Consider the following 10,749-nt stretch of genomic DNA (forward strand, 5'->3'; position numbering starts at 1 on the left):
AGAAATATGATATGTTTTTTAAAAAGGAGGCCGATCATGGAACAACATTTCCCCAACACTTAGCTGACTTCCTGTCCTGTTATCTCCATAATGGCATTTACATCATACATCATGTTTTCTGTATAGAGCGATGTGACGACGTTTCTACTCATAGTTCTGGTGAGAGATATCAGCGCCCCCCTCACACACACTGCATACAAAGTATTTTTTGGTATTAGATATAACAGTCCATTAATCATCAGTGTTTATAGGTGAGGGGCCGGGTCATCAGCTGCCATACTTGCACATACACAGGAAGGATGAGTGGGCTCAGTGATGTCATTACAGCCCATGCGACATTGTTACTCTTGCGATTCATTCCCCCCTTTGTCTATTTTGTTTCTTCACCTTCCTCCCTCCGCTCCCATTCTCTTTTTTTTTTATTACTTGCCCAAACCCCCTTTCTCGCTCTCTCTCTCATGGATCACACTCTTTTTCTTTCTTCCTCATCCCCCAACTGATCCCCCTCTTTTACTGTTCCCCCATTTTTTTCTCTTATTCCCCAGGCTCTCTCTCCCTCAATCTCTGATAGCACCCCTCTCTCTCTGTGATCCCCCCCCATCTCCCTGACCCCCACATTTTTCTCTGATTCTTTAGTCTCTCTCTTTCTATCTAATCCCCCCCCCCTCAATCTCCCTCTGAACCCCACTTTATCATTTTGATCCCACTTTTTCTCTCTCCCTCTGATCTTCTCCCTCTCCCAGTGATCCCGCTCTCTCTCTCTCTGATCCTCAGTCTCTCTCACCTTTTCTCTCTCTCTCCCACCTCCCTTTCTCCCTCTGATTTTCCTCTTCTCTCTTCCCTCCCTTTGTCTTTCCCTCTGATCCCCCAGTCTCTCTCTCCCTCTCTCCCACCTCTTCTCCTCTCTCCCTTTCTCTCACTCTGATCCCCTAGTCTCTCTCTCCCTCTCTGATCCCCCAGTCTCTCTCTCCCTCTCTGATCCCCCCAGTCTCTCTCACTCTGATTCCCCAGTCTCTCTCTCTCCTCTTCTCTCCTCCCTCTCTCTTCTCTTCCTCAGTTGTTTCTTAAGTTGCGGAGAATAACTCATTTGCAAAGTACACATTCCCTGTTCTGTAAACACACATAGATGGGCATCTGCTGGTTTTGGTTTGCACATTAAGAGCTCCCTAGATGACAATGCCAAAACTGTGGGGAGACCACAAACACAGTCCTATAGTCTATAAGTCTGTAATTATCATAAAATTATATTGTGCAACGTCCTAAAGACGGTGGCAGGGGTAGGGAGCGATGTGCAAAGTGCATAACCCCTTGCGGCCAATCAGCAATGATTTCCCTTGCTTTGCCTCCGCTAAGCTGGTGAAATGTGAAATCTGGTTCCTGGGGGGTTATTGAACAATGCGAGCCATCATATCTCTTTATTGCACGAGCCTGAACATTGTAATATGAATTCCGGATGTTCTGCCACTTCACCGAAATATTGTCAAGATTCTACAATGTGTCTCATTGCATGGAAGAACTCTGCTCTGCATGGTGCGCACATAGGGGACTCCAGCTTCCTCTTCCTGTATTGGTGGTTGTATCAGACATTTTGCTTTTAAACGTACTCAGGTCATGCCTACAATACAAGGAACAAGGCGGAAGGGAGGACAGAGCAGAGTGACAAAGGAATGATCTGCTTCCTTCCTACAGTTACAGGGTGGGGGTTTGGGAAGAAACCTGTAAGTGATCTGTACACCTGCTGTGCCCAATATGATGGGTTCCATCTATACCTGTGCTGAGTTTCCGGGTCTGTACACCTGCTGTGCCCATTATGAGAAGCTCCCACCATCGTTGTGCTGAGTTCCCGGGTCTGTACCCCCGCTGTGCCCATTATGAGAAGCTCCCACCATCGTTGTGCTGAGTTCCCGGGTCTGTACCCCCGCTGTGCCCATTATGAGAAGCTCCCACCATCGTTGTGCTGAGTTCCCGGGTCTGTACCCCCGCTGTGCCCATTATGAGAAGCTCCCACCATCGTTGTGCTGAGTTCCCGGGTCTGTACCCCCGCTGTGCCCATTATGAGAAGCTCCCACCATCGTTGTGCTGAGTTCCCGGGTCTGTACCCCCGCTGTGCCCATTATGAGAAGCTCCCACCATCGTTGTGCTGAGTTCCCGGGTCTGTACCCCCGCTGTGCCCATTATGAGAAGCTCCCACCATCGTTGTGCTGAGTTCCCGGGTCTGTACCCCCGCTGTGCCCATTATGAGAAGCTCCCACCATCGTTGTGCTGAGTTCCCGGGTCTGTACCCCCGCTGTGCCCATTATGAGAAGCTCCCACCATCGTTGTGCTGAGTTCCCGGGTCTGTACCCCCGCTGTGCCCATTATGAGAAGCTCCCACCATCGTTGTGCTGAGTTCCCGGGTCTGTACCCCCGCTGTGCCCATTATGAGAAGCTCCCACCATCGTTGTGCTGAGTTCCCGGGTCTGTACCCCCGCTGTGCCCATTATGAGAAGCTCCCACCATCGTTGTGCTGAGTTCCCGGGTCTGTACCCCCGCTGTGCCCATTATGAGAAGCTCCCACCATCGTTGTGCTGAGTTCCCGGGTCTGTACCCCCGCTGTGCCCATTATGAGAAGCTCCCACCATCGTTGTGCTGAGTTCCCGGGTCTGTACCCCCGCTGTGCCCATTATGAGAAGCTCCCACCATCGTTGTGCTGAGTTCCCGGGTCTGTACACCCGCTGTGCCCATTATGAGGGGCTCCACCTATCCCTGTGGTGAGTTTCCGGGTCTGTACACCTGCTGTGTCCATTATGAGGAGCTCCCACCATCCCTGTGCTCAGTTCCCGGGTCTGTACACCTGCTGTGTCCATTATGATGAGCTCCCACCATCCCTGTGCTGAGTCCCCGGGTCTGTACACCTGCTGTGCCCATTATGAGGAGCTCCCACCATCCCTGTGCTGAGTCCCCGGGTCTGTACACCTGCTGTGCCCATTATGAGGGGCTCCCACCATCCCTGTGCTGAGTTCCCGGGTCTGTACACCCGCTGTGCCCATTATAAGAGGTTAAATTTGGTTTATTGAGAGATCTTACAAACCAAAAACAACAAGTGAATCATATATGTTACATATTTACAAAACAAAAACAATACTTTATTCAAACAGGAGAAAGCATTGCGTATCATAAACCCTGTGACTTCTGGCCTCCCTTATTAATAATGATGAAATATTGCAACATTATGAATCATGTGATGAGTGAGGTGATGGCAGAATAAGGGATGCAATGTATATATGTATGGAGTTTTTAATGTTTTGAACAAAATAAACTGTTTCTTAAAGATGTTAAAGTGACATTAAACCCTCAGATTTTTTAACATAAACCAATACTGTAATGTGCGCCTTACTGTAATGCATGGTAGTTTCCCTTCTCTTTGCTGCTCTTCCTTTTAAATCCTCATGTCTTCTCATGCTGGGGCAGAACTTCCCTTTGCAGCTGAGTGCCTCTTCCTGTAGTGCCGGCTCAGGTTGTGAACCTACACACAGACACCATGTATCCATTCCAGAGACAAGGCAGTCTGCTGCAAAACAGAAGTTCTCCCCAAGCATGAGAAGACATGAGGATTTAAAAGGAAGAGCAGCAAAGAGAAGGGAAACAACCATGGATTACAGTAAGGCGCACATTACAGTATTTGGTTTATGTTAAAAAAATCTGAGGGTTTAATGTCACTTTAACAATATTTGTGCCTTAAGGAGGAACTTTACCCAGATCTTCAAAATAACAACAAAGGCCCCTTCAGAAATGTTTAGTGATGACAATCTACAGACAGATACTTCTAGATCATTGGCGGCTTTTTATTCTTTGCATACCTTGTTTTTCTTTTCTTCCCCAGTCTTCTGACAGCGGCCATTTTAACTAAGCGCTGGTTACTAGCTCTCCCTTTACTTCCTGGAACTCTGGCACGTGTGACTAGGACATGTGACCATGCACGCCATCTCAGGGGAGGAAAATGCCTTTGCCTGAGATCTCATGAGATTACAGATGAGATTTCCCAGCAATGCTCTGCTGATGTCACCTTCCCAGGATGCAAGGCTTGGGCAAGATGACATCATTTGTGTCCAGGTGGACCAGGAAGTAGAAAAAAAGAATTGTAAGTGAAATAAAAATATGTTTGTTTAGCTAATGAATGTAAGATGATTTCATATTGGCATGCAGAGCTGTATGCTGATGTGATTTTTAGTCAAAGGGGGCAGGGCCCGCCATACCATCTTGCCTTGAATTGTATTGTGATTGTAATGTCTTCCTTATATTGTAAAGCGCTGCGCAAACTGTTGGCGCTATATAAATCCTGTATAATAATAATAATAATTCAGGAGCAGTACAGTCACATCCAATCTCTGCATCTGGTCCACTTTAAAAAGTACTAAAAATATTGTTAACATTAGACAATATCCAACCATATATTAAACATTGAGTCCACATACACTCTTACAGCTTCTCAAGCCCTGATGAAGGTGATGGAGTTGCAGCCCCCAAAGCGTTGTCTTTGTAAACAGTTTATCATCAGAATAAATTGTACTTAAATTTGAGTATTCACGTTGTGGTGGTTCCTTTCTAGATACTTATCCTGACTTCTTATATGTCTTGGACACTTTAATGGTATTGTCACCTTTTCTCAAGCCCTGATGAAGGGAGTGAAGTTATGGCCTCTGAAACGTGTTGGCTTTGCCAACAGGTTGGAATAAACTTTTATATTCTCAGTGTGGCGCTTAAACTCTGGATGTACTTACACTTATCATCATGGCCGCCCATAGGGGATACAGCCATCCCTCTCATAATGGGCCCAGGCTCCCATTAGTCCAGCAGGGTAGGCCCAAGTGCCAACCCATACTGAGACTGCAGGGTAGGTTGCCTGGTTACAGAAATGCTGCTCTCCAGAAGGTGGCAGGTAATGGGCAGTCCTAAATGGTGTCCAATGGGATCCTGCAATTGAGCTAACCGAGGTGTGCCTCCTGCCGATGAAAGTGTGGTGGGCATGTCCAAATGGAGCAAAGCGGTCACATTTGGATCTGGCGCTGTTGAGAGTGAGCCAAGGAGTCATGTAGCTCAACTGGCTCCTGAAGGAAACACTTTCTAGGTTTTAAGCACTTAACAGATTTTACCTTTTGCCCATTTTCTGCAATACGGGCCCAACCGTCTGATTTGCCCCTGCGCTCGCCATCCCCACCCTACCCCCCGAGCGCGTTGCCGTAATCACCGACTTAATTTTTTTCCCACAACTTTGAGGCTTAATAGCTTTAAAATTTTACAAGTTGTAAAAACAATTAAAGCCGTAATTTTAAAAATAAGCAGAAACAGCCCTTCAAACGGGCTGTGAACCTTTAACACTTCGCGGCTAAATAGGACCTTGTGCTGCCGTCAGATGCCGGGCCGGCGTTGAGAAAACACAGGAGCGCCTTTCCTCGGCGAGGACGCCAATGCCAGCCCGGGCTCGACTGTTTATTTTCACGGTTCCGTGGAAGAATTTTAATGTAACGAGCGTTGCCTGCGCTAATATCGCCGTCCTCTGACCGGCTATTTATGCCCAGGATATGGGGACATTTAACACCTCATAATATATTTGACTTTCAACATGGCGTTTCTTTTTTTTCCCCATTTTTATATATTGCGAGCTACTCCCCTGGTATCAGCCTTTTGCAGTCCCTGGAGTGTGAGAACAAAAAGCAGCACCAGGGGCCAATTAGTTAATTCGCTGACCAGAAGCATGCTGATAGGAGGAGACAGCGGCAAAGAGATAAGCTTATCACTGTGCTGCTTCTCCTTTCACTGTCCAGTCAAAAGCTGGGGGCACGTCCGGGATGACTTGAGCTTAGAGAGGTGGGTTGAGTGATGCCGACCTTTAGACCGAGGACATCTAGTGGCTGAAAAAAAAAGTACTGCGGGGAAATTCTCAGCATTGAGGCCTTGTTCACACCAAGCGTGGAGCAGATCTGGACCAGAGCAGGTGCAGACCGGATCAAAACTGCATCCAATGTATTCCTATGGTATTTTGACCTCCAGTTCACATCGCAGCGTGCGGATCCAGACCAGATCCAGACCGGATGAAAAAACTGCGTCAAGCCCTATTTTACCTGCTCTGGATCTGGTCTGGAATGCATCAAAAACGCATCTAAAAAAACAAAAAGCAGCACCAGGGGCCAATTAGTTAATTCGCTGACCAGAAGCATGCTGATAGGAGGAGACAGCGGCAAAGAGATAAGCTTATCACTGTGCTGCTTCTCCTTTCACTGTCCAGTCAAAAGCTGGGGGCACGTCCGGGATGACTTGAGCTTAGAGAGGTGGGTTGAGTGATGCCGACCTTTAGACCGAGGACATCTAGTGGCTGAAAAAAAAAGTACTGCGGGGAAATTCTCAGCATTGAGGCCTTGTTCACACCAAGCGTGGAGCAGATCTGGACCAGAGCAGGTGCAGACCGGATCAAAACTGCATCCAATGTATTCCTATGGTATTTTGACCTCCAGTTCACATCGCAGCGTGCGGATCCAGACCAGATCCAGACCGGATGAAAAAACTGCGTCAAGCCCTATTTTACCTGCTCTGGATCTGGTCTGGAATGCATCAAAAACGCATCTAAAATGCAAAAACGCATCAAAAACGCATGCAAGTGCCTGAAAGCCCATGTTAAACTTAAAAAAAAACGTTTTTTTTTAACCAAAACTGGCCCTAAACGCATTAAAAACGCATCTAAAACGCGGCACAACCCACTGCACTGCGTGTGCAGAAACCTGACCGGATCTGGTCTGCATTTGGTGTGAACAAGGCCTTAAGGTAAATACTTGGACGTTACACTGGTACATTACTCAGCATGCTGCACCTAACATAAAAAAAAATAAACCTGGTGCTGGCTTTTAATATGAAAACATTTGAACATGTGATCTTATTTTGTCAGACATTATTCTATGTATAAATATATGAATTTCACACCAACTATTGTATAATGCCTGACCAAGAATCCTCATTGCTCATTGGAGGGATAGGCAGGGGAAGGGGCAGGCACAGCTGGCTGTGGCTCTAGAGCGGCCCATGAGACCCCCTGTGATATTTCTATTTCTTGTTTTTTTTTGCTGCCGGATCCGTTTCGGACACTACATTTGTAAATTGTGCTATTTGAATCCTTACAAGAATATATACAACATTGAAGCCCTGATGAAAAGGGAGAGTTCGTGACCCTGAAACGCGTTGGATTTATTTGTGGTTTGGCGCTCCTCATGCCGTCTTTCTCTATCTAGATTTTTTTTTCTGTCTGTGTCCCTTTTGCAGATATCCCTTCACTTCCTGTGTTCTTAAACCATAGTTAGGAGGACAGGAGATGAGGGAAAACGGAGCCCCAGACAGCACTGAACACCAGACAGGGGATCTAATTCTTCCCTGCTCTATCTAAAAGTAGGGAAAAGTAGTGCAATTTCAGGGGTGTGGAAATTTTTAAAAAACACTACTTGTCCAAGGGCTAAAACCGGGGCCCAATCTACTTGTCCCAATACAAAAAAAAATTGTTTTACTCAAAACTAGTGATGCACCAATATCGCTTTTACGGTATCGAGTACAGCTACCGATATTCTGCTTTCGGTACTCGCCAATACCAAATACCGATACCGGTTCTTCCGCTGGCATGGAGCAGGCTTCCCGGGATTTAGTGTTTACTTTTTTTTCTCTTAATTTTATTCCTATCACATAGGGGATTACAAGCCCCTATGTGACAGTTTAGAGGTGACATGTTCTGTTTATGAAACCGGCCCTCCAACACAGAACAGGCGTTCTGTGCAGTTCCTGACAGCTGAGACAGGTGGCGCTGTGATTACAGCCTCACAGGTCTCACTGATCAATCAGAGCAGAGCAAAGAACGGACATTCTTTGCTCTGCATTACACTCTCTATGCTGAGCCGTTGTGCCATGGTTGTGCCACTGTCCCGGGTCCCCCAGAAGAGCGGGGAACCCCAAAAACCACGGCAGGGACGGACAAGATCGCCGCTGCTCGATTGATACAAGTGATCTAATCAGATCGCTTGTATAAAAACGAGCGGCATCCCCCCCGGTGTACATTTAGCTCTGCTTGCCCGAAGCAGGGCTAAAATGTGCAGAAAAACGACTCAACCGGCGCCCCAAAACTGCATGTCCCGGGCGTCGGGCGATAGGAATTCCACAGCCCTGAATTTAAACATTAAGAAGGGAATTTAACAAAACTGAAACAGACAGAAGCTTAACTCAACAAACTGAAGAGAGATGCTGATTGGTTGCTATGGACAACTGCTCCTGATTCTGTCTGCTCCAGTTTTGATCTCCCCCCCCCAACATTCTGCCAAACACTCAGCACAACACACTGCAACTCTAAATATTCCACACATTCTAAATGAACTAAATATAGCGAAAGTTAAAATGTAACTCCTGAATGGGACGGTCTGGGTTCATTACCTGGAGGTTGAATTTTTTCTTGCTGGGCATTCACTTTAAAAAAAAAAAAAAAAGATCCTCTTGAAGGTCCCCCTGATCCCCCGGAGCCTTTCCTCCGGGGAGTCTGCGTTTTGTTTAAGGCAAGTGTAAGATTGGCTTGTGCAGCCTCCGCAGTAGAGACACAGGGAGGCCTGTTCTGAGCGTGCCGCCTCCAGCACAGCAATCAGCCTGCAGTATACAGACTTACAAGCCGGCCATTCTTGCCCCGCGCGGACAATGTCCAGAGACTCCGCTGACGTCTGATCCAAACATCTCTGTTTACAGAAAGCACTTTTTGTTTTTTTCCTTTTTTTGGGGGGGGATTAGATTCAAAGCAGTTCTCCGTTCTAGATTTAGCGAAATGTAAACTTTGCCGCAAACTGCTCTCTAATTGCAACCTTCATCCAACGGGTTTAAGGGCTTCTTCTCCTGCCTGCGGCCGCGCTGGCCGTTCATTTTCTCCCTGACATCATTGAGGTGAATTAGACTCTGCACTGCGACGGCTCGAGTGCCTTTCTTTTCGCTTGTTCGGCGGTGGCGATGCTGCCGGGTGACTGATCCGGGTCATTAAGGGGGGAATTATGTAAAATCACTTTAATGTAGACTTAAGGTTACCACCTTTACTTTCAGCGAAACCCGAACACTCTAGTGACGAATATAATTTTTTTGGGGGGAGAATAAGTTGCGGGTTATTCATATGTAAATATCACAGTTGAGACTATTTTCAGTGGGGGGGGGGGGGGGGGGGGGGGCAGTAGCCCCTAACTTAATTTTGGTTGCCCCTGTCTGCCTGACATCACGTGTCCGGGTCTTGGCTGCCATGAAACCCGAACACAGCATTCAAAACCCAGACTGTCCGGGTGAATCCTGGACAGGTGGCTTCCCCAAGTAGACTGTCAGCGCCTAGGAATGGGCAGGTCCGGATTTAGGCCCCGTTCACACTGAGCGACTTATCGCGCGGTAATTCCCACGATATTGCTCTCCAATGCATCTCAATGGGGCTCTGTCTGTAGCTGTCGTGGGTCGTGCGTCGCTACAGCAGGACCCTTTTTGGAGCGGATTTTGCCGCGATTCTAGCTTGCTCAGTGCAAACATTTGCGAATCGCTCAATGTGAATGGGGCCTTAGGAGTTCGTTTGGCACCTACGGAGTGCCGGAGACCTTAAAAATTTAGTTCACGTGGGCGGTGGGCGGCGGACTTTAGTGCCCCTCTGGAAAGCGTTCCTCTGTGGATCACTTTTTTGTTGGAGGAGGTTGAGTGGCAGGTTGCAGTCATTCAGGAGGTGATACTGCCGCTTCCCGCATTCCTGTTCTTTAATATTGAAATGTAAATTTATATATTGAAATACTGCGCCGCAACCGCGCTATAGCGCCATCCTATTGACTTCACTGGGCATAATGGGCAAGTGGGACCACTTGCCAAACATGACATAGTGAGTTAAAATTGCCGCAAAGCATCATGGCGATGTGTACCTACTCCTCTGGCCGCCATGTGTAGGTAGGCAGCAGGGGTGGGGGGGTTATCACATTCACTGAACAAAGAGAAAATCCCCCAGCAAAGTGAACCGCCTATTTACCTTTATTATATCACCCCCATTGCTTGCCTCAGATTCATGTGCAGGTAGAAATCCAGAACCCTTTGTCTGCTGCAACATTCTGCAGATAGCTGTACATGACTATTGACTGGTAAAAAGGAAGGAAGGAAGGAACGAAAATTGAGAATGAAAAATAGATGCAAAGAATAGAAGGAAGAAAAGAAGGAGAAGGTAGATAAGAACAGGATGAAAGGGAAAAAGGAAGGCAGGAAATAGAGTGCAAGAAGGAAAATGAAGAGAAAAAGTTAGAAAAAGAAAGAAAGAGAGAGAGATGAAGAAAGAAGGACAATTGGAAGGAAGAAAAGAAGGAGAAGGAAGAGGAAGAAGGAAAGAAAGAAATAAATTTAGAAAGAAAGAAAGAAAAATGACATGGGAAGGATAGCAGAAAGGAAGGACAAGAGAGGAAAAAAGAACATGGATGAAAGAATAGAAGGAAGAAAGTCAGGAAAGAAAGAAAAGAAGGAAGAAAGGAAGAAAGTCAGGAAAGAGGGAATGAAAAAAGAAGGAAAGGGAGTAAGGAGGGACGAAGGGAAGGAAAGAAGGAAGCAAAATTATTGGAGAGATGAGCAAAGAGAAGTGAAGAACAGAAGCACACAGATATACAGAGAGGGGCAGGGTGAGGAAGGAAGGAAGGAAGGGAAAGGTAGAGGCAAAACTTAGTGGCAGAGGTGAGCAAAGAGAAGTGAGGGGTAGAACAG

This window comes from Nanorana parkeri, unplaced genomic scaffold (assembly GCF_000935625.1).
Source record: "Nanorana parkeri isolate BGI_ZX_2015 unplaced genomic scaffold, ASM93562v1 scaffold392, whole genome shotgun sequence".
Taxonomy (NCBI): domain Eukaryota; kingdom Metazoa; phylum Chordata; class Amphibia; order Anura; family Dicroglossidae; genus Nanorana; species Nanorana parkeri.